A 20,070-nucleotide genomic window follows, 5' to 3' on the forward strand; every position below is an offset into this window, starting at 1 on the left:
TGACGAAACCACCTTGCACCTTATGTGGAATTGCCCGTTTGCACAGGAACTTTGGCACAAAGTTGGGATTCTTTTAAAATGGACTTGCGGTTTAAGAGATTTTAACCATGAATATGTTTTATATGGCCTTTTTAAATGTCCGACCCCTCAACAGTATTGTATATGTTGGTGTATGATTAACTGTTTTAAAGACGCCCTTTGGAAGGCACGCAATATTTTACTTTTTAAACGTGATGCTATTTCTGTGAAGGATTGTCTTAAAATTGCTTTTAGTCAGATGTATATTTATTACTTGAGGGATGTCAAATGTATTGGGAGGAGGGATGCTAATCGTATATGGGGTTTTTATGGGTGGAATTCTGTGTTTTAATAATGTATTTGTGTTGCTGTTTTTGATTGTAAACCATCTTTTACGCACATAATAAAATATGTTGAAACCTGATCTGTTCTTATCAGTTTAATATCTGATACGTCCCCTATCTGGGGACCATATATTAAATGGATTTTTAGAACAGGGAGATGGAAAAAGAGCTTGCTCTGTCCACTCCACGCATTGACCTGGTATTGCAGTATCTCCAGGACCGGTGCACCCCTTCTTTAATGCAGTTTCTAAAATCAGAAAGAATTGAATTCAATGTTTTTTGTTCATTTTGCTTGTTTGTCGGATTTTGGGATGGACTCTTTGGCTTTGCTTTTCTTCTCCTCATTGGATTTTTCATGTTCAAAGTTGCAGAAGCCAGAGTACAAGCTCATTTTGGTTCAACTTCAGCAACTGTGCATTGCATTGCCATGTAATGTGATGCAATGCTATCTTTCTAGCTCTCCCTTTTTACTTCCTTTTGGATAAACAGACATATTAGGCAAGCATTTTGGAGCTTTCACCTAAATAACTACAGGTGGTGAGATAAGCTGCACAATATAATTGACCTTTCAGTATATTGTTGCACACACACCATCTATTTAGCAAATGCCCTTGTTATCAACAGCAGCCTTTTAAACTCACCTGAGCTAACAGGTATGTGCGCTGGTTACTCTGCTGCGCTTAAAATTTCTTTTTTGGTTTGCTACAATGCCTTTTCTGAAACGTTGTCTCCTTCTGCTGGAACACTGACTTCTTTCATTTAATGCCTGCAGACTATAAAAGAGAACCCAACCCAAAAAGTTTGGTTGATTAGTCTGTGGCATTCTGTTAAACTGTTGCTTATGGCGGTCTCTGTGAGCTTCTCAGCGACATTCAGCCAGCCAGGTATCCTGCCTGCAGTAGATGGAATGTGGCAATGGAACGCTGGCTGCGCGTGTCATAATAGGCTCTGAGCCTTTATATACCTGTGCACAGCAGCAGCCACCTTCAGTCTGCTGCTGGACAGCCAGCAGCAGCAGCAGCAGGAGAGGTATGTAATCAGGAGCCCTCCTGCTAAGGGTAGACAGCTGCTCGTTCCACCCCACCCCCCGCCTTAATTGGTTCTCCTCCCTTCCAACGGTGTTGAGGCGGGTGGGAACAGCAGGGGGTGAAGGTGCTGTGTTTAAAGAGGTGGAGTTATGCAGATCTAAAACGCGTGGATTGCAGCAGCAGCAAGCCGAAAAGTGCAGGCATGTAAGGGATCTAGAGGTTGACAACATGTCTTCTTAACGGGAGTCCAGGAGCTCATCTCCACAAATGGACTTTTCAGGATCCTTGGGTGGCTCCGTAGTTTGAAACCAATTCTGGTTATCGCTTCTCGGCCTTTTGGCTAAGATCAAGTGTAGTATCTGTTCTTATCAGTTTAATATCTGATACGTCCCCTATCTGGGGACCATATATTAAATGGATTTTTAGAACAGGGAGATGGAAAAAGAGCTTGCTCTGTCCACTCCACGCATTGACCTGGTATTGCAGTATCTCCAGGACCGGTGCACCCCTTCTTTAATGCAGTTTCTAAAATCAGAAAGAATTGAATTCAATGTTTTTTGTTCATTTTGCTTGTTTGTCGGATTTGGGGATGGACTCTTTGGCTTTGCTTTTCTTCTCCTCATTGGATTTTTCATGTTCAAAGTTGCAGAAGCCAGATTACAAGCTCATTTTGGTTCAACTTCAGCAACTGTGCATTGCATTGCCATGTAATGTGATGCAATGCTATCTTTCTAGCTCTCCCTTTTTACTTCCTTTTGGATAAACAGACATATTAGGCAAGCATTTTGGAGCTTTCACCTAAATAACTACAGGTGGTGAGATAAGCTGCACAATATAATTGACCTTTCAGTATATTGTTGCACACACACCATCTATTTAGCAAATGCCCTTGTTATCAACAGCAGCCTTTTAAACTCACCTGAGCTAACAGGTATGTGCGCTGGTTACTCTGCTGCGCTTAAAATTTCTTTTTTGGTTTGCTACAATGCCTTTTCTGAAACGTTGTCTCCTTCTGCTGGAACACTGACTTCTTTCATTTAATGCCTGCAGACTATAAAAGAGAACCCAACCCAAAAAGTTTGGTTGATTAGTCTGTGGCATTCTGTTAAACTGTTGCTTATGGCGGTCTCTGTGAGCTTCTCAGCGACATTCAGCCAGCCAGGTATCCTGCCTGCAGTAGATGGAATGTGGCAATGGAACGCTGGCTGCGCGTGTCATAATAGGCTCTGAGCCTTTATATACCTGTGCACAGCAGCAGCCACCTTCAGTCTGCTGCTGGACAGCCAGCAGCAGCAGCAGCAGGAGAGGTATGTAATCAGGAGCCCTCCTGCTAAGGGTAGACAGCTGCTCGTTCCACCCCACCCCCCGCCTTAATTGGTTCTCCTCCCTTCCAACGGTGTTGAGGCGGGTGGGAACAGCAGGGGGTGAAGGTGCTGTGTTTAAAGAGGTGGAGTTATGCAGATCTAAAACGCGTGGATTGCAGCAGCAGCAAGCCGAAAAGTGCAGGCATGTAAGGGATCTAGAGGTTGACAACATGTCTTCTTAACGGGAGTCCAGGAGCTCATCTCCACAAATGGACTTTTCAGGATCCTTGGGTGGCTCCGTAGTTTGAAACCAATTCTGGTTATCGCTTCTCGGCCTTTTGGCTAAGATCAAGTGTAGTATCTGTTCTTATCAGTTTAATATCTGATACGTCCCCTATCTGGGGACCATATATTAAATGGATTTTTAGAACAGGGAGATGGAAAAAGAGCTTGCTCTGTCCACTCCACGCATTGACCTGGTATTGCAGTATCTCCAGGACCGGTGCACCCCTTCTTTAATGCAGTTTCTAAAATCAGAAAGAATTGAATTCAATGTTTTTTGTTCATTTTGCTTGTTTGTCGGATTTGGGGATGGACTCTTTGGCTTTGCTTTTCTTCTCCTCATTGGATTTTTCATGTTCAAAGTTGCAGAATCCAGATTACAAGCTCATTTTGGTTCAACTTCAGCAACTGTGCATTGCATTGCCATGTAATGTGATGCAATGCTATCTTTCTAGCTCTCCCTTTTTACTTCCTTTTGGATAAACAGACATATTAGGCAAGCATTTTGGAGCTTTCACCTAAATAACTACAGGTGGTGAGATAAGCTGCTCAATATAATTGACCTTTCAGTATATTGTTGCACACACACCATCTATTTAGCAAATGCCCTTGTTATCAACAGCAGCCTTTTAAACTCACCTGAGCTAACAGGTATGTGCGCTGGTTACTCTGCTGCGCTTAAAATTTCTTTTTTGGTTTGCTACAATGCCTTTTCTGAAACGTTGTCTCCTTCTGCTGGAACACTGACTTCTTTCATTTAATGCCTGCAGACTATAAAAGAGAACCCAACCCAAAAAGTTTGGTTGATTAGTCTGTGGCATTCTGTTAAACTGTTGCTTATGGCGGTCTCTGTGAGCTTCTCAGCGACATTCAGCCAGCCAGGTATCCTGCCTGCAGTAGATGGAATGTGGCAATGGAACGCTGGCTGCGCGTGTCATAATAGGCTCTGAGCCTTTATATACCTGTGCACAGCAGCAGCCACCTTCAGTCTGCTGCTGGACAGCCAGCAGCAGCAGCAGCAGGAGAGGTATGTAATCAGGAGCCCTCCTGCTAAGGGTAGACAGCTGCTCGTTCCACCCCACCCCCTGCCTTAATTGGTTCTCCTCCCTTCCAACGGTGTTGAGGCGGGTGGGAACAGCAGGGGGTGAAGGTGCTGTGTTTAAAGAGGTGGAGTTATGCAGATCTAAAACGCGTGGATTGCAGCAGCAGCAAGCCGAAAAGTGCAGGCATGTAAGGGATCTAGAGGTTGACAACATGTCTTCTTAACGGGAGTCCAGGAGCTCATCTCCACAAATGGACTTTTCAGGATCCTTGGGTGGCTCCGTAGTTTGAAACCAATTCTGGTTATCGCTTCTCGGCCTTTTGGCTAAGATCAAGTGTAGTATCTGTTCTTATCAGTTTAATATCTGATACGTCCCCTATCTGGGGACCATATATTAAATGGATTTTTAGAACAGGGAGATGGAAAAAGAGCTTGCTCTGTCCACTCCACGCATTGACCTGGTATTGCAGTATCTCCAGGACCGGTGCACCCCTTCTTTAATGCAGTTTCTAAAATCAGAAAGAATTGAATTCAATGTTTTTTGTTCATTTTGCTTGTTTGTCGGATTTTGGGATGGACTCTTTGGCTTTGCTTTTCTTCTCCTCATTGGATTTTTCATGTTCAAAGTTGCAGAAGCCAGATTACAAGCTCATTTTGGTTCAACTTCAGCAACTGTGCATTGCATTGCCATGTAATGTGATGCAATGCTATCTTTCTAGCTCTCCCTTTTTACTTCCTTTTGGATAAACAGACATATTAGGCAAGCATTTTGGAGCTTTCACCTAAATAACTACAGGTGGTGAGATAAGCTGCACAATATAATTGACCTTTCAGTATATTGTTGCACACACACCATCTATTTAGCAAATGCCCTTGTTATCAACAGCAGCCTTTTAAACTCACCTGAGCTAACAGGTATGTGCGCTGGTTACTCTGCTGCGCTTAAAATTTCTTTTTTGGTTTGCTACAATGCCTTTTCTGAAACGTTGTCTCCTTCTGCTGGAACACTGACTTCTTTCATTTAATGCCTGCAGACTATAAAAGAGAACCCAACCCAAAAAGTTTGGTTGATTAGTCTGTGGCATTCTGTTAAACTGTTGCTTATGGCGGTCTCTGTGAGCTTCTCAGCGACATTCAGCCAGCCAGGTATCCTGCCTGCAGTAGATGGAATGTGGCAATGGAACGCTGGCTGCGCGTGTCATAATAGGCTCTGAGCCTTTATATACCTGTGCACAGCAGCAGCCACCTTCAGTCTGCTGCTGGACAGCCAGCAGCAGCAGCAGCAGGAGAGGTATGTAATCAGGAGCCCTCCTGCTAAGGGTAGACAGCTGCTCGTTCCACCCCACCCCCCGCCTTAATTGGTTCTCCTCCCTTCCAACGGTGTTGAGGCGGGTGGGAACAGCAGGGGGTGAAGGTGCTGTGTTTAAAGAGGTGGAGTTATGCAGATCTAAAACGCGTGGATTGCAGCAGCAGCAAGCCGAAAAGTGCAGGCATGTAAGGGATCTAGAGGTTGACAACATGTCTTCTTAACGGGAGTCCAGGAGCTCATCTCCACAAATGGACTTTTCAGGATCCTTGGGTGGCTCCGTAGTTTGAAACCAATTCTGGTTATCGCTTCTCGGCCTTTTGGCTAAGATCAAGTGTAGTATCTGTTCTTATCAGTTTAATATCTGATACGTCCCCTATCTGGGGACCATATATTAAATGGATTTTTAGAACAGGGAGATGGAAAAAGAGCTTGCTCTGTCCACTCCACGCATTGACCTGGTATTGCAGTATCTCCAGGACCGGTGCACCCCTTCTTTAATGCAGTTTCTAAAATCAGAAAGAATTGAATTCAATGTTTTTTGTTCATTTTGCTTGTTTGTCGGATTTGGGGATGGACTCTTTGGCTTTGCTTTTCTTCTCCTCATTGGATTTTTCATGTTCAAAGTTGCAGAAGCCAGATTACAAGCTCATTTTGGTTCAACTTCAGCAACTGTGCATTGCATTGCCATGTAATGTGATGCAATGCTATCTTTCTAGCTCTCCCTTTTTACTTCCTTTTGGATAAACAGACATATTAGGCAAGCATTTTGGAGCTTTCACCTAAATAACTACAGGTGGTGAGATAAGCTGCACAATATAATTGACCTTTCAGTATATTGTTGCACACACACCATCTATTTAGCAAATGCCCTTGTTATCAACAGCAGCCTTTTAAACTCACCTGAGCTAACAGGTATGTGCGCTGGTTACTCTGCTGCGCTTAAAATTTCTTTTTTTGGTTTGCTACAATGCCTTTTCTGAAACGTTGTCTCCTTCTGCTGGAACACTGACTTCTTTCATTTAATGCCTGCAGACTATAAAAGAGAACCCAACCCAAAAAGTTTGGTTGATTAGTCTGTGGCATTCTGTTAAACTGTTGCTTATGGCGGTCTCTGTGAGCTTCTCAGCGACATTCAGCCAGCCAGGTATCCTGCCTGCAGTAGATGGAATGTGGCAATGGAACGCTGGCTGCGCGTGTCATAATAGGCTCTGAGCCTTTATATACCTGTGCACAGCAGCAGCCACCTTCAGTCTGCTGCTGGACAGCCAGCAGCAGCAGCAGCAGGAGAGGTATGTAATCAGGAGCCCTCCTGCTAAGGGTAGACAGCTGCTCGTTCCACCCCACCCCCCGCCTTAATTGGTTCTCCTCCCTTCCAACGGTGTTGAGGCGGGTGGGAACAGCAGGGGGTGAAGGTGCTGTGTTTAAAGAGGTGGAGTTATGCAGATCTAAAACGCGTGGATTGCAGCAGCAGCAAGCCGAAAAGTGCAGGCATGTAAGGGATCTAGAGGTTGACAACATGTCTTCTTAACGGGAGTCCAGGAGCTCATCTCCACAAATGGACTTTTCAGGATCCTTGGGTGGCTCCGTAGTTTGAAACCAATTCTGGTTATCGCTTCTCGGCCTTTTGGCTAAGATCAAGTGTAGTATCTGTTCTTATCAGTTTAATATCTGATACGTCCCCTATCTGGGGACCATATATTAAATGGATTTTTAGAACAGGGAGATGGAAAAAGAGCTTGCTCTGTCCACTCCACGCATTGACCTGGTATTGCAGTATCTCCAGGACCGGTGCACCCCTTCTTTAATGCAGTTTCTAAAATCAGAAAGAATTGAATTCAATGTTTTTTGTTCATTTTGCTTGTTTGTCGGATTTGGGGATGGACTCTTTGGCTTTGCTTTTCTTCTCCTCATTGGATTTTTCATGTTCAAAGTTGCAGAAGCCAGATTACAAGCTCATTTTGGTTCAACTTCAGCAACTGTGCATTGCATTGCCATGTAATGTGATGCAATGCTATCTTTCTAGCTCTCCCTTTTTACTTCCTTTTGGATAAACAGACATATTAGGCAAGCATTTTGGAGCTTTCACCTAAATAACTACAGGTGGTGAGATAAGCTGCACAATATAATTGACCTTTCAGTATATTGTTGCACACACACCATCTATTTAGCAAATGCCCTTGTTATCAACAGCAGCCTTTTAAACTCACCTGAGCTAACAGGTATGTGCGCTGGTTACTCTGCTGCGCTTAAAATTTCTTTTTTGGTTTGCTACAATGCCTTTTCTGAAACGTTGTCTCCTTCTGCTGGAACACTGACTTCTTTCATTTAATGCCTGCAGACTATAAAAGAGAACCCAACCCAAAAAGTTTGGTTGATTAGTCTGTGGCATTCTGTTAAACTGTTGCTTATGGCGGTCTCTGTGAGCTTCTCAGCGACATTCAGCCAGCCAGGTATCCTGCCTGCAGTAGATGGAATGTGGCAATGGAACGCTGGCTGCGCGTGTCATAATAGGCTCTGAGCCTTTATATACCTGTGCACAGCAGCAGCCACCTTCAGTCTGCTGCTGGACAGCCAGCAGCAGCAGCAGCAGGAGAGGTATGTAATCAGGAGCCCTCCTGCTAAGGGTAGACAGCTGCTCGTTCCACCCCACCCCCCGCCTTAATTGGTTCTCCTCCCTTCCAACGGTGTTGAGGCGGGTGGGAACAGCAGGGGGTGAAGGTGCTGTGTTTAAAGAGGTGGAGTTATGCAGATCTAAAACGCGTGGATTGCAGCAGCAGCAAGCCGAAAAGTGCAGGCATGTAAGGGATCTAGAGGTTGACAACATGTCTTCTTAACGGGAGTCCAGGAGCTCATCTCCACAAATGGACTTTTCAGGATCCTTGGGTGGCTCCGTAGTTTGAAACCAATTCTGGTTATCGCTTCTCGGCCTTTTGGCTAGGATCAGGTGCAGTGATCTAACGGTTGCTGCCTTGGTCTCGGCTAGGAGGTGCTTGGGGTACCCGACTTGTTGGCCTTGGGGTATCGCTCTCTCTTAACTGAGGGAGCTTCACCCCCTTGCAGCTATTGGCAGGTCGGCTTAGTCCCCGGACAACGGGGAGCGATCGCGTCTTGTCTTCGGGGCGACCCGAGGAAATAAGGGCGTTTTCCTTTGCTGAGCTTTATCGCTTAGTGGGCTGTGTAAGTTCTTGGGGTACCCCTCCCTCGGTCTTGGGTTTGTTCCTGCTTTTGTGGGATTCATTCCCTTGTTACTGTTGGGGGAGGGCTTAGTCCCTGAGGGCCGAAAATGCCTTTTTCTTTTGGATTTGCGGTGGGGGAGACTCCACTGCGACAGTCCATTAGAATCATGGTGGATGAATGCCAGCGCCATGAGAAGAATCTGCAGTACATCGTGCATGAGATTCTTTTTGGGTTCTTCCACCTGGAGCGAGATAAGATCCTGTGTCTTTACGATCAGGAATTCCGTGGGCGATATACCATTTCCTTTATGGCTAAATCATGCTGTGATAATATCCATGCAGCACTGATGGTTGCGGACAAGGACGATGAGAGACTGAACGGGCTGAGCTTTGACTTCCTGTACGGTGAAGAAGAAGTACCCTTGGTGATCTTCATGTACAGCCCATTCGTCTCTGAGGGCGATATCGAAACCTTTTTGAAGCGTTACTGCAAGTCAGTGCGCTTCTCACATGATATCCTCAACTCCCAGCGCTTCTGGAATGGGAAGAGGAAATACCTGGTGAAGTTCCATCCAGATCAGAGCGGCATTGGTGGTCTTCACCACCCGCCTGCTAATTTTGCCATTGGTAATGTCAGGGGATTCCTACGCTACCCAGGAATGCCCCTTCAATGCCGGAATTGTCATGAATATGGGCATACACGAGAAAATTGTACAAGGGCTCATGTAGTCTTTTGCAACAAGTGCGGTAAGAGTGGGCACACCTCCGCTACGTGTGACTCTGAGATCGTATGTAACCTATGTGGGAAGGCAGGTCACGCCTTCAGGAATTGTCCGAGCAAAAAGTCAAAAACATATGACATGTTTAAGTCAGGTCAACTGACTATCCAAGAATACTTCGGAGGGAGTATTACTACACCTGCCCCTGGACCTGGGTTGGCGCACGCTGACGGGTCCGGACCAAATCCTTCAACGGCTCCGCCAGAGGGCCCGCTGGTAGTTCCACAGAAGGACGGTCGTAGGGGTTCCATAAGATTAACCGAGGGTTCTCTCTCTGTGGAATTGATCGATGTTCTGGCTCTAGATGTTGCCGTATCTCAGAGTCAAGAGGAAGGGTCCTCATCCAGCATGAATGCACCACCGGCATTATGTGGAACTGAGGAGACCTCTAGTACCCCGATTAAGCAAGCACCCAGATTCGCCACACCATCATCGGTGATCTTGGGTAAGGGCAAAAAGGGTACGCTCCTTAATCGATCAACCAGTGTGTCGGAAAGAGAGACCTCTAGGGCGCGAAGTAAAAAGGACCCGGCTAAGACCCAGTCGAGCCCTGGTCCTCGAACCAGAAGTCGCAGTAGTTCCGTGACCAGACCAGAGGACAAGACGACCCAGAGGGATGACACCCGTTCCATAGACCAGAACGCCATGAGGACTGCAGATGCACAGGACTTGGAAAAGATGGACAGCTCCCAGCCTCTGAAAAGGCAACGGGAGGACGTAAAGCAACCTGATATCCAAAGAAAACACGGATGTCGAGGTCCAGATGAGGAGCCAAAAGTGGATGATGCTTTTTTGCCTGCTTCAGATCCCGGTAATATTAAACAAATCCTGACCCCTGGAGATGCGGAGGAGGAGGTGCCGTGTATTGACTTCTTCCCATCTTCAGATCCTGATTCTTCTTAATGTCTGTTCCTCTTAAAATCTCCTCACTAAATGTGAGGTCCCTAAAGAGCCCTACACGTAGGGCTGCTTTATTTTCTTATTTAGAGACATTGGACTTTGATTTCTGCTTTCTACAAGAATGTGGTATACAGAGTAATTTAAATTATAAGGACTTAAAAGAAGACTGGAAACTGGGCGCTTCTGTGTGGTCCGGTGCTAATGACTGTCGTGCTGCCGGAGTTGGACTACTTTGCCGTGGACATTCTACCATCATTCAATCTGTGACTGAAATTATACCTGGCAGAGCTATTTTAATACATCTTGTTTTTAATGGACTTTCTTTACGTTTATTAAATGTGTACGCTCCTCCTGGGAAGCAGGAAAGGGCGGATTTACTTGAAATATTGCCATTATTTTGTGTTGGGTCAACCCCCCTGCTAGTGGGAGGAGATTTTAATTGTTTACGTGATGGGGAATCCCGGCAGGGTGGGGATGTGAATCGTAAAGACCGTACCTCCTATTTGTTGAAAAGTTTAATTGATGATTTTAGATTACAGGACTGCTGGAAGGAACTCTTGCCGGCGGATCCAGGTGTTACATGGTCCAATGGAAGAGTTTCTTCTAGAATTGATTTCATATTTGCTTCTACTGCCTTTAAACCTTGTAAATGTTTTCTTTTATCTAATTTATTCTCTGATCATAAAGTTTTATCTGTGTTTTTAGAGTTAGCAGGGGAACAAAATACCTCAAGAGGCCCATGGAGATTAAATACAACTCTCCTAGAGGATATTGATATTCAAAAGAGGTTTGTGCAGGCCTACCAGTGCTGGCAATCAAAGAGAGACCCCCGCGCCTCGATGCTGGATTGGTGGGAGAGCATTAAACCTAAGATTAAATTATTTTTTATTAAGGCAGGGAAAATGAAAGCAAAAAAGAAAAAGCAGTGGTTTTATGTTTTTAATATGAGATTACAAGTACTCTTTAAACTAAAAGAAGTTGGTATTGATGTGGATGATGATATTGCAAATCTTAAGTCTGAAATAAAAAATGCTCTTAATGAAAAAGGAAAACAAATAATTTTTAACTCCCATGTACAGCACCTGGAGGAAGGAGAGAAATGCTCCCGATTCTTCTTCAAAAAGGTAATGGGGAGGAGGGACGCAATCCTAAATCTTGAAGGTGAAAATGATATTAAGGGTATGTTAGGAAAAGCTTTTAATTTTTATCAACTTCTTTTTAACACTAAAGTTATAGATCCATCCTTTTTAGAGTATGCTATTAATTCCCTTGATTTTAAGTTAGATATTTTAGACCAGGGTGTTTTATCTAGGGATCTCACCAGTGAGGAACTTTTACAGATTTTTAAAAGTTTCTCCAGTGGGAAAGCCCCTGGGGAAGACGGTCTACCGATTGAGTTTTATCTGACTTTTTGGGGAATTTTAAAGAACGATATGTTTTTATTGTTTAAAGAAGCTTTTAATACTAATAAATTACCCCCATCTTGGAGGAGAGGTCTGGTATCTTTAATATATAAAAAAGGGGATAGGAGCCAACTTAAAAACTGGCGGCCTATTACGCTTTTAAACCTTGATTATAAAATTTTAGCTAAACTTATTGCAGTCCGTTTAAAACCCTTTATAGCCAAATTAATTCACCCTAACCAGGTATGTGGTGTTCCCGGAAGAACCATAGCTGAGTCCCTCAACATAATTAGGGATACCATATGGTATTCAAAAGAGAGAAGTCAAAACCTTGCTATTTTATCCTTAGACTTTGAAAAAGCTTTTGACAGGGTATCGCATGAATTTCTTTTTATGGTTCTTAAAAAAATGGCATTTCCAGAGAAAATTTTAACCCGCATTATGCTTTTATATCATTCTTGTTTTAGTCAAATTTCTGTAAATGGGTTTTTAACGAAGGGGGTTCCTCTATTATCAGGGGTGAAACAAGGGTGCCCTCTCTCACCACTGCTCTTTATCTGTGTTATGGAACCACTATTAACCATACTGAGAAAAGATAAAGTAATTAAAGGGGTACCTATTCCCGGAAGTAGGGGTATGCAACTTAAAGCCCTAAGTTACATGGATGATGTTACCATACTATGTCCAGATTCCACATCTCTGAGGAGGGTATTGAGAAACACACAATTTTTCTGTGAAGCCTCAGGTTTTAAATTAAATATAGATAAATGTGACTGTTTTAATGTGGGGGGATGGGACTCCTCTTTGACCCCTGGGATAGTGATACAGAAAAATCACATAAAAATTTTAGGAATTATTTTTAACCAAGCCAATGAGGGGGACCCTAACTGGGACTCTGCAATGGATAAAATAGAAATAAAGATCTCATTGTGGAATTTAAGGAACCTTAGTATGGAAGGTAAAATTTTAATTATTAAAGCCGTTTTAATTCCCATTATGTTGTATATTGCAATGGTGTTTCCCCCTTCCAATTTACAAATCAAGAAAGTAACAAGAATTGTTTTTATGTTTTTATGGGGTTCAAAAATGGAAAAGTTAAAAAGAGATCTGATGTACAAATGTAAATCTAATGGAGGTAAAGATGTACCCAATTTTTTTACCTTTTTCCATATAAAGTATTTCTGCTTTTGTTTTAAGGTTTTTAAATCTGATGGCATTTTTAGTTATTTTTTAAAATATGCAGCAGGAATGATTTTTAAAAGGTGGTTTAGCCTACCTTTAAGTTCTCCTGTGCTCCTGTGCCCACCTAAACAGTATGTGATACTTGAGAAAACGGTCAGACTTTTAGGTCTCCAGGAATTGGAGCCTGATATATTGGGGGACCAAAGGAAGGTATCTATTGCTTGCAGACACTCTGAGGACACAATTCCTGTCTCCAATTTTTCACAGGCAAGGTCCAAAACGGTGTGGCGAAATGTGTATGGGAAATATCTTGCAAATGTACACAAGGACCTTGCCTGGGCTATCGTCCACCAGTGCCTCCCTACCCGTGAGTTTCAACATAGGCGGGGGCTGGTGGCGAGAGCCAAATGTCCAAGAGATATATGCGGGGAAAGTGAGTCTGTATTGCATCTCTTTTGGAATTGTCATTTTGCACAGGAGGTTTGGAGAAAGGTAGGCCCACTTTTAAAATGGGCATGTGGCCTGAAAGATTTTAATCACTTTTATGTCTTTTATGGTCTTTTTAAGTGTCCAAATATTAAACAATTCCGAGTTGCCTGGATTATTATTAATTGCTTTAAAAATGCCATGTGGAAAGTTAGAAATATTTTACTCTTCACACATGATCATATTGATTCAACAGACTGTATAAAAATTGCTTTAAGTGAAATGTATATTTACTATCTCAGAGATAAAAAACTGTATGGAGCAAAAGAAGCGGCTTCTATGTGGTGTGTACAATTATGGAACACAATTAGTGGTAATTAAATAAACCCAAGTACATCTGTAATTATGATTTTCTTAATTGTTACAATGGTTTTATGATGGTAAATTGTGTTTTATACAAAAAACTTGAATTGATTATTATCATGTTTTATCATTTTATTGTAATGTTATAAATGTTCTTTTTTAAAACCTTTGTAAATATACTTTTGAATCAATAAAATTGCGTTGAAACCTTATCTGTTCTTATCAGTTTAATATCTGATACGTCCCCTATCTGGGGACCATATATTAAATGGATTTTTAGAACAGGGAGATGGAAAAAGAGCTTGCTCTGTCCACTCCACGCATTGACCTGGTATTGCAGTATCTCCAGGACCGGTGCACCCCTTCTGTAATGCAGTTTCTAAAATCAGAAAGAATTGAATTCAATGTTTTTTGTTCATTTTGCTTGTTTGTCGGATTTGGGGATGGACTCTTTGGCTTTGCTTTTCTTCTCCTCATTGGATTTTTCATGTTCAAAGTTGCAGAAGCCAGATTACAAGCTCATTTTGGTTCAACTTCAGCAACTGTGCATTGCATTGCCATGTAATGTGATGCAATGCTATCTTTCTAGATCTCCCTTTTTACTTCCTTTTGGATAAACAGACATATTAGGCAAGCATTTTGGAGCTTTCACCTAAATAACTACAGGTGGTGAGATAAGCTGCACAATATAATTGACCTTTCAGTATATTGTTGCACACACACCATCTATTTAGCAAATGCCCTTGTTATCAACAGCAGCCTTTTAAACTCACCTGAGCTAACAGGTATGTGCGCTGGTTACTCTGCTGCGCTTAAAATTTCTTTTTTGATTTGCTACAATGCCTTTTCTGAAACGCAGTCTCCTTCTGCTGGAACACTGACTTCTTTCATTTAATGCCTGCAGACTATAAAAGAGAACCCAACCCAAAAAGTTTGGTTGATTAGTCTGTGGCATTCTGTTAAACTGTTGCTTATGGCGGTCTCTGTGAGCTTCTCAGCGACATTCAGCCAGCCAGGTATCCTGCCTGCAGTAGATGGAATGTGGCAATGGAACGCTGGCTGCGCGTGTCATAATAGGCTCTGAGCCTTTATATACCTGTGCACAGCAGCAGCCACCTTCAGTCTGCTGCTGGACAGCCAGCAGCAGCAGCAGCAGGAGAGGTATGTAATCAGGAGCCCTCCTGCTAAGGGTAGACAGCTGCTCGTTCCACCCCACCCCCCGCCTTAATTGGTTCTCCTCCCTTCCAACGGTGTTGAGGCGGGTGGGAACAGCAGGGGGTGAAGGTGCTGTGTTTAAAGAGGTGGAGTTATGCAGATCTAAAACGCGTGGATTGCAGCAGCAGCAAGCCGAAAAGTGCAGGCATGTAAGGGATCTAGAGGTTGACAACATGTCTTCTTAACAGGAGTCCAGGAGCTCATCTCCACAAATGGACTTTTCAGGATCCTTGGGTGGCTCCGTAGTTTGAAACCAATTCTGGTTATCGCTTCTCGGCCTTTTGGCTAAGATCAAGTGTAGTATCTGTTCTTATCAGTTTAATATCTGATACGTCCCCTATCTGGGGACCATATATTAAATGGATTTTTAGAACAGGGAGATGGAAAAAGAGCTTGCTCTGTCCACTCCACGCATTGACCTGGTATTGCAGTATCTCCAGGACCGGTGCACCCCTTCTTTAATGCAGTTTCTAAAATCAGAAAGAATTGAATTCAATGTTTTTTGTTCATTTTGCTTGTTTGTCGGATTTGGGGATGGACTCTTTGGCTTTGCTTTTCTTCTCCTCATTGGATTTTTCATGTTCAAAGTTGCAGAAGCCAGATTACAAGCTCATTTTGGTTCAACTTCAGCAACTGTGCATTGCATTGCCATGTAATGTGATGCAATGCTATCTTTCTAGCTCTCCCTTTTTACTTCCTTTTGGATAAACAGACATATTAGGCAAGCATTTTGGAGCTTTCACCTAAATAACTACAGGTGGTGAGATAAGCTGCACAATATAATTGACCTTTCAGTATATTGTTGCACACACACCATCTATTTAGCAAATGCCCTTGTTATCAACAGCAGCCTTTTAAACTCACCTGAGCTAACAGGTATGTGCGCTGGTTACTCTGCTGCGCTTAAAATTTCTTTTTTGGTTTGCTACAATGCCTTTTCTGAAACGTTGTCTCCTTCTGCTGGAACACTGACTTCTTTCATTTAATGCCTGCAGACTATAAAAGAGAACCCAACCCAAAAAGTTTGGTTGATTAGTCTGTGGCATTCTGTTAAACTGTTGCTTATGGCGGTCTCTGTGAGCTTCTCAGCGACATTCAGCCAGCCAGGTATCCTGCCTGCAGTAGATGGAATGTGGCAATGGAACGCTGGCTGCGCGTGTCATAATAGGCTCTGAGCCTTTATATACCTGTGCACAGCAGCAGCCACCTTCAGTCTGCTGCTGGACAGCCAGCAGCAGCAGCAGCAGGAGAGGTATGTAATCAGGAGCTCTCCTGCTAAGGGTAGACAGCTGCTCGTTCCACCCCACCCCCCGCCTTAATTGGTTCTCCTCCCTTCCAACGGTGTTGAGGCGGGTGGGAACAGCAGGGGGTGAAGGTGCTGTGTTTAAAGAGGTGGAGTTATGCAGATCTAAAACGCGTGGATTGCAGCAGCAGCAAGCCGAAAAGTGCAGGCATGTAAGGGATCTAGAGGTTGACAACATTTCTTCTTAACGGGAGTCCAGGAGCTCATCTCCACAAATGGACTTTTCAGGATCCTTGGGTGGCTCCGTAGTTTGAAACCAATTCTGGTTATCGCTTCTCGGCCTTTTGGCTAAGATCAAGTGTAGTATCTGTTCTTATCAGTTTAATATCTGATACGTCCCCTATCTGGGGACCATATATTAAATGGATTTTTAGAACAGGGAGATGGAAAAAGAGCTTGCTCTGTCCACTCCACGCATTGACCTGGTATTGCAGTATCTCCAGGACCGGTGCACCCCTTCTTTAATGCAGTTTCTAAAATCAGAAAGAATTGAATTCAATGTTTTTTGTTCATTTTGCTTGTTTGTCGGATTTGGGGATGGACTCTTTGGCTTTGCTTTTCTTCTCCTCATTGGATTTTTCATGTTCAAAGTTGCAGAAGCCAGATTACAAGCTCATTTTGGTTCAACTTCAGCAACTGTGCATTGCATTGCCATGTAATGTGATGCAATGCTATCTTTCTAGCTCTCCCTTTTTACTTCCTTTTGGATAAACAGACATATTAGGCAAGCATTTTGGAGCTTTTACCTAAATAACTACAGGTGGTGAGATAAGCTGCACAATATAATTGACCTTTCAGTATATTGTTGCACACACACCATCTATTTAGCAAATGCCCTTGTTATCAACAGCAGCCTTTTAAACTCACCTGAGCTAACAGGTATGTGCGCTGGTTACTCTGCTGCGCTTAAAATTTCTTTTTTGGTTTGCTACAATGCCTTTTCTGAAACGTTGTCTCCTTCTGCTGGAACACTGACTTCTTTCATTTAATGCCTGCAGACTATAAAAGAGAACCCAACCCAAAAAGTTTGGTTGATTAGTCTGTGGTATTCTGTTAAACTGTTGCTTATGGCGGTCTCTGTGAGCTTCTCAGCGACATTCAGCCAGCCAGGTATCCTGCCTGCAGTAGATGGAATGTGGCAATGGAACGCTGGCTGCGCGTGTCATAATAGGCTCTGAGCCTTTATATACCTGTGCACAGCAGCAGCCACCTTCAGTCTGCTGCTGGACAGCCAGCAGAAGCAGCAGCAGGAGAGGTATGTAATCAGGAGCCCTCCTGCTAAGGGTAGACAGCTGCTCGTTCCACCCCACCCCCCGCCTTAATTGGTTCTCCTCCCTTCCAACGGTGTTGAGGCGGGTGGGAACAGCAGGGGGTGAAGGTGCTGTGTTTAAAGAGGTGGAGTTATGCAGATCTAAAACGCGTGGATTGCAGCAGCAGCAAGCCGAAAAGTGCAGGCATGTAAGGGATCTAGAGGTTGACAACATGTCTTCTTAACGGGAGTCCAGGAGCTCATCTCCACAAATGGACTTTTCAGGATCCTTGGGTGGCTCCGTAGTTTGAAACCAATTCTGGTTATCGCTTCTCGGCCTTTTGGCTAAGATCAAGTGTAGTATCTGTTCTTATCAGTTTAATATCTGATACGTCCCCTATCTGGGGACCATATATTAAATGGATTTTTAGAACAGGGAGATGGAAAAAGAGCTTGCTCTGTCCACTCCACGCATTGACCTGGTATTGCAGTATCTCCAGGACCGGTGCACCCCTTCTTTAATGCAGTTTCTAAAATCAGAAAGAATTGAATTCAATGTTTTTTGTTCATTTTGCTTGTTTGTCGGATTTGGGGATGGACTCTTTGGCTTTGCTTTTCTTCTCCTCATTGGATTTTTCATGTTCAAAGTTGCAGAAGCCAGATTACAAGCTCATTTTGGTTCAACTTCAGCAACTGTGCATTGCATTGCCATGTAATGTGATGCAATGCTATCTTTCTAGCTCTCCCTTTTTACTTCCTTTTGGATAAACAGACATATTAGGCAAGCATTTTGGAGCTTTCACCTAAATAACTACAGGTGGTGAGATAAGCTGCACAATATAATTGACCTTTCAGTATATTGTTGCACACACACCATCTATTTAGCAAATGCCCTTGTTATCAACAGCAGCCTTTTAAACTCACCTGAGCTAACAGGTATGTGCGCTGGTTACTCTGCTGCGCTTAAAATTTCTTTTTTGGTTTGCTACAATGCCTTTTCTGAAACATTGTCTCCTTCTGCTGGAACACTGACTTCTTTCATTTAATGCCTGCAGACTATAAAAGAGAACCCAACCCAAAAAGTTTGGTTGATTAGTCTGTGGCATTCTGTTAAACTGTTGCTTATGGCGGTCTCTGTGAGCTTCTCAGCGACATTCAGCCAGCCAGGTATCCTGCCTGCAGTAGATGGAATGTGGCAATGGAACGCTGGCTGCGCGTGTCATAATAGGCTCTGAGCCTTTATATACCTGTGCACAGCAGCAGCCACCTTCAGTCTGCTGCTGGACAGCCAGCAGCAGCAGCAGCAGGAGAGGTATGTAATCAGGAGCCCTCCTGCTAAGGGTAGACAGCTGCTCGTTCCACCCCACCCCCCGCCTTAATTGGTTCTCCTCCCTTCCAACGGTGTTGAGGCGGGTGGGAACAGCAGGGGGTGAAGGTGCTGTGTTTAAAGAGGTGGAGTTATGCAGATCTAAAACGCGTGGATTGCAGCAGCAGCAAGCCGAAAAGTGCAGGCATGTAAGGGATCTAGAGGTTGACAACATGTCTTCTTAACGGGAGTCCAGGAGCTCATCTCCACAAATGGACTTTTCAGGATCCTTGGGTAGCTCCGTAGTTTGAAACCAATTCTGGTTATCGCTTCTCGGCCTTTTGGCTAAGATCAAGTGTAGTATCTGTTCTTATCAGTTTAATATCTGATACGTCCCCTATCTGGGGACCATATATTAAATGGATTTTTAGAACAGGGAGATGGAAAAAGAGCTTGCTCTGTCCACTCCACGCATTGACCTGGTATTGCAGTATCTCCAGGACCGGTGCACCCCTTCTTTAATGCAGTTTCTAAAATCAGAATGAATTGAATTCAATGTTTTTTGTTCATTTTGCTTGTTTGTCGGATTTGGGGATGGACTCTTTGGCTTTGCTTTTCTTCTCCTCATTGGATTTTTCATGTTCAAAGTTGCAGAAGCCAGATTACAAGCTCATTTTGGTTCAACTTCAGCAACTGTGCATTGCATTGCCATGTAATGTGATGCAATGCTATCTTTCTAGCTCTCCCTTTTTACTTCCTTTTGGATAAACAGACATATTAGGCAAGCATTTTGGAGCTTTCACCTAAATAACTACAGGTGGTGAGATAAGCTGCACAATATAATTGACCTTTCAGTATATTGTTGCACACACACCATCTATTTAGCAAATGCCCTTGTCATCAACAGCAGCCTTTTAAACTCACCTGAGCTAACAGGTATGTGCGCTGGTTACTCTGCTGCGCTTAAAATTTCTTTTTTGGTTTGCTACAATGCCTTTTCTGAAACGTTGTCTCCTTCTGCTGGAACACTGACTTCTTTCATTTAATGCCTGCAGACTATAAAAGAGAACCCAACCCAAAAAGTTTGGTTGATTAGTCTGTGGCATTCTGTTAAACTGTTGCTTATGGCGGTCTCTGTGAGCTTCTCAGCGACATTCAGCCAGCCAGGTATCCTGCCTGCAGTAGATGGAATGTGGCAATGGAACGCTGGCTGCGCGTGTCATAATAGGCTCTGAGCCTTTATATACCTGTGCACAGCAGCAGCCACCTTCAGTCTGCTGCTGGACAGCCAGCAGCAGCAGCAGCAGGAGAGGTATGTAATCAGGAGCCCTCCTGCTAAGGGTAGACAGCTGCTCGTTCCACCCCACCCCCCGCCTTAATTGGTTCTCCTCCCTTCCAACGGTGTTGAGGCGGGTGGGAACAGCAGGGGGTGAAGGTGCTG

At 43.7% G+C, this 20,070-nt stretch overlaps 11 non-coding genes across 11 annotated transcripts; all 11 read left to right on the forward strand.

Moving 5' to 3' along the window:
* The first annotated feature begins 405 nt into the window (after positions 1 to 405).
* On the forward strand, positions 406 to 595 carry LOC141216816 (U2 spliceosomal RNA). Its single transcript, XR_012285814.1, has one exon. It is a non-coding gene; the product is annotated as a U2 spliceosomal RNA (small nuclear RNA).
* A 1,115-nt stretch (positions 596 to 1,710) lies between these two features.
* On the forward strand, positions 1,711 to 1,901 carry LOC141215778 (U2 spliceosomal RNA). The gene has a single exon (XR_012284831.1). It is a non-coding gene; the product is annotated as a U2 spliceosomal RNA (small nuclear RNA).
* A 1,115-nt stretch (positions 1,902 to 3,016) lies between these two features.
* Positions 3,017 to 3,207, forward strand: LOC141215779 (U2 spliceosomal RNA). Its single transcript, XR_012284832.1, has one exon. It is a non-coding gene; the product is annotated as a U2 spliceosomal RNA (small nuclear RNA).
* A 1,115-nt stretch (positions 3,208 to 4,322) lies between these two features.
* LOC141215780 (U2 spliceosomal RNA) lies at positions 4,323 to 4,513 on the forward strand. Its single transcript, XR_012284833.1, has one exon. It is a non-coding gene; the product is annotated as a U2 spliceosomal RNA (small nuclear RNA).
* A 1,115-nt stretch (positions 4,514 to 5,628) lies between these two features.
* LOC141215781 (U2 spliceosomal RNA) lies at positions 5,629 to 5,819 on the forward strand. The gene has a single exon (XR_012284834.1). It is a non-coding gene; the product is annotated as a U2 spliceosomal RNA (small nuclear RNA).
* A 1,116-nt stretch (positions 5,820 to 6,935) lies between these two features.
* LOC141215782 (U2 spliceosomal RNA) lies at positions 6,936 to 7,126 on the forward strand. The gene has a single exon (XR_012284835.1). It is a non-coding gene; the product is annotated as a U2 spliceosomal RNA (small nuclear RNA).
* Positions 7,127 to 13,732: 6,606 nt separating this feature from the next.
* Positions 13,733 to 13,921, forward strand: LOC141216781 (U2 spliceosomal RNA). Its single transcript, XR_012285791.1, has one exon. It is a non-coding gene; the product is annotated as a U2 spliceosomal RNA (small nuclear RNA).
* A 1,115-nt stretch (positions 13,922 to 15,036) lies between these two features.
* LOC141215784 (U2 spliceosomal RNA) lies at positions 15,037 to 15,227 on the forward strand. The gene has a single exon (XR_012284837.1). It is a non-coding gene; the product is annotated as a U2 spliceosomal RNA (small nuclear RNA).
* Positions 15,228 to 16,342: 1,115 nt separating this feature from the next.
* LOC141215785 (U2 spliceosomal RNA) lies at positions 16,343 to 16,533 on the forward strand. Its single transcript, XR_012284838.1, has one exon. It is a non-coding gene; the product is annotated as a U2 spliceosomal RNA (small nuclear RNA).
* A 1,115-nt stretch (positions 16,534 to 17,648) lies between these two features.
* On the forward strand, positions 17,649 to 17,839 carry LOC141215786 (U2 spliceosomal RNA). The gene has a single exon (XR_012284839.1). It is a non-coding gene; the product is annotated as a U2 spliceosomal RNA (small nuclear RNA).
* Positions 17,840 to 18,954: 1,115 nt separating this feature from the next.
* Positions 18,955 to 19,145, forward strand: LOC141215787 (U2 spliceosomal RNA). Its single transcript, XR_012284840.1, has one exon. It is a non-coding gene; the product is annotated as a U2 spliceosomal RNA (small nuclear RNA).
* Positions 19,146 to 20,070: the final 925 nt, after the last annotated feature.

Source organism: Phyllobates terribilis, unplaced genomic scaffold, assembly GCF_046119375.1.
Source record: "Phyllobates terribilis strain yellow unplaced genomic scaffold, ASM4611937v1 Scaffold_236__1_contigs__length_3049075, whole genome shotgun sequence".
In the NCBI taxonomy this organism is placed as follows: Eukaryota; Metazoa; Chordata; class Amphibia; order Anura; family Dendrobatidae; genus Phyllobates; species Phyllobates terribilis.